We start from the raw sequence: 3,348 nt of genomic DNA, 5'->3' as shown, positions 1-3,348 counted from the left end.
AAGTCCCATCAAAATCAACAAAAAGCAGATCCACACAAAGACATATTGTAATTAAATTGGAAGAATATAGTGATAAGAAAAAAAAAAATTTTTTTTTTTAAAGCAGCAAGACAAAAGAAGACAGTAACACGAAAAGGGAAAACCCATAAGGCTACTAGGGGATTTTTTTAGCAGAAACTTTCTAAACTAAAAGGCAGTGGCATGATATATTCAAAATGCAGAATGGGAAAAATCCGTAGGCAAAAATACTCTAACCAGCAAGACTATCATTCAGAACAGAAGGAGACATAAATAGTTTCTCAGACCAAAAAAAAAACAAAACACAAAAAAACAAAAAAAAAAAAACCCCAAAATTTAAAGGAGTTTGTGATCACTAAATCTGCAAGAAATATTAAAAGGGACTCTGAGTGGAAAGGAAAGAACAAAAGTGAAAGTATAAAGGTAGAAAATGCAAACAAAGCAGTAAAAATTAATATTTCTGTAAAAAAATCAATCAAGGAACTTACAAAATAAAAAGATATAAAATATGACAACATATTCTTATGATGTGGAGAGGCGAGGAATAAAGAATGGGTTCAAACATAAATGACCATCAACATAATACAGACTGCTATATGCAGAAAAGTGTACATACAAACTTAATGGTAACCATATATCAAAAACCACTAATAAATATGCAAAGAATAGAATGAAAGAAATCTAAAGATAGGGGCACCTGGGTGGCTCAGTGGGTTAAAGCCTCTGCCTTTCGCTCAGGTCATGATCCCAGGGTCCTGGGATCGAGCCCCGCATGGGGCTCTCTGCTTGGCGGGGAGCCTGCTTCCTCCTCTCTCTCTCTCTGCCTGCCTCTCTCCCTACTTGTGATCTCTATCTGTCAAATAAATAAAATAAAATCTTAAAAAAAAAAAATTAAAAAAAAAAAGAAAAAAAGATAAAAAAGAAAAAAAAAAGAAATCTAAAGATATAACTTAAAAAAATTAAGCAAGCCATGGAAGAGAGAAAGACAAGAAAGGATCAGAGAAAAAATCTTTAGAAACAACTGCAAAATAAATAATAAAATGTCAATAAATATATATGCATCAATAATTACTTTGAGTATAAATGGACTAAACACTCCAATCAAAAGACAGGATGGTAGAATAGATTTTTAAAAAATTGAAGACTCATCTATATGCTGCCTATGAGAAACTCATTTTAAACCTATGGACACCTGAAAATTCTAAGTAAGGGGATGGAGAAAAATCTACCATGCAAATGAATATCAAAAAATGCCAGGGTAGCAAAATAGACTTTAAAGCAAAGACTATAACAAGAGACAAAGAAAGGCACTGTATCATAATAAAGGGGACAATCCAATAAAAATATGTAACAGTTGTAAATATTTATGCTCCCAACATGGGAGCACCCAAACATGTGAAACCATAACAAACATAAAGGAACAGATTGATAATAATACAATAATAGTATAGGACTTTAACATCCCACTTATATCAATGGACAGATCATCTAAACAGAAAATAAACAAAGAAACAATTTCTCTGAATGAAGCACTGTACCAGATGGATATGTAACAGATATATTCAGAAGATTCCACCCTAAAACAGCATTATACACATTCTTTTCAAGTGTACAAGGGAAATTCTCCAGAATAGATCACAAGTCAGTTCTCAACAAATGCAAAAAGATTGAAATCTTACCATACCATGCACTTTTCTGACCACAATGCTATGAAACTAGAATACATGGACACAAATTACAATGAAAACACAATAGTGCAAAACCTTTGAGATATAGCAAAAGAAGACCTAGAGGGAAGTATATAGCAATACAGGCCTACCTCAAGAAGCAAGAGAAATCTCAAATAAACAATCTAACTTTGCATCTAAAGAAGCTAGAAAAAGAACAACAAACAAAGCCTAAAGCCAGAAGAAGAAAGGAAACAAAGATTAGAGCAGAAATGAATAATATAGAAACTAAAGAAACAATGGAACATATCAATGAAACCAAGAGCTAGTTCTTTGAAAAAAAATAATAAAATTGGTAATCATCTTTTTTATGCAATAGGTTTGTTGCCCGAACACAGTTGTCTTAAAAACCATTGCTAAACCTAAACGAAAATGGGAAAGGAAAAGACTTATATTAACATTGTTATCATCGGGGTGCCTGAGTGGCTCAGTGGGTTAAAGCCTCTGCCTTTGGCTCAGGTCATAATCCCAGGATCCTGGTATGGAGCCACGCATCGCATAGGGCTCTTTGCTCAGCAGGGAGCCTCCCTCCCCCTGTCTTTCTCTGCTTGCCTCTCTGCTCACTTGTGATCTCTGCCTGTCAAATAAATAAATAAAATCTTTTAAAAAAATTGTCATCATTGGACGCATAGATTCAGGCAAATCTATAACTGCTGGTCATCTGATCTACAAATGTAGTAGGATCAACAAAAGAATTGTTGAAAATTTTTAGAAGGAGGCTGATGAGATGGGAAAGGTTTCCTTTAAGTATGCCTGGGTCTTACATAAACTGAAAGCTGAACATGAACATTGATATCTCCCTGTGGAAATTTGAGACCAGCAAGTATGTGACCATCATTGATGACCCAAGACACAAAGATTTCATCAAAAACATGATTACAGGCACATCTCAGGTGGACTGTTCTGTGCTGATTGTTACTGCTGGTGTTGGTAAATTTGAAGCAGGTATCTCCAAGAATGGGCAGAGCCATAAGCATGCCTCTCTGGCTTGCATATTGGGTGTGAAACAACTAATTATTAGTGCTAACAAAATAGATTCCTCTGACTCACCCTATAGCCTGAAGAGACATGAGAAACCATTAAGGAAATTAGCACCTACTTTAAGAAAATTGGCTACAACCCCAACACTGTAGCATTTGGGTCAATTTCTGGTTGGAATGGCAACAACATACTGGAGTCAAATGCAAACATACCTTGGTTCAAGGGATGGAAAGTTACCTATAAAGATGGCAATGCCAGTGGAACCACACTGCTTGAAGCTCTGTCACCTGCTCATATAACTGACAAAGCTTTGTGTCTGTTCCTCCAGGATATCTAAAAAAGTAGTGGTATTAATACTCTCCCTCTGGGCCAAGTAGAGCCAGGTGTTCTTAAACCCAGCATGATGGTTACTTTGCTCCAATGTTAAAACTGAAGTCTGTTCAAATGCACAATGAGGCACTGAGTGAGGCTTTTCCTGGGGACAGTGTGGACTTCAATGTCAACAATATACCTGTCAAAGATGTTCATTGTTGCAATGTAGCTGGAGACAGAAAAGTAACCCAGCAATTGAAGCAGCTGGATTCATGGCTCAGGGGATCATCCTGAACCATTCAGGCCAAAT

At 35.9% G+C, this 3,348-nt stretch overlaps 1 pseudogene; it reads left to right on the top strand.

The window, feature by feature from the left end:
* The first annotated feature begins 2,117 nt into the window (after window positions 1–2,117).
* On the top strand, window positions 2,118–3,063 carry LOC123942518 (annotated as a pseudogene).
* Window positions 3,064–3,348: the final 285 nt, after the last annotated feature.

Source organism: Meles meles, chromosome 5, assembly GCF_922984935.1.
Source record: "Meles meles chromosome 5, mMelMel3.1 paternal haplotype, whole genome shotgun sequence".
NCBI classification, from domain to species: Eukaryota; Metazoa; Chordata; class Mammalia; order Carnivora; family Mustelidae; genus Meles; species Meles meles.
Note: the sequence above shows the minus strand (reverse complement) of the source record. Positions and strands in the feature narration are given on the sequence as shown.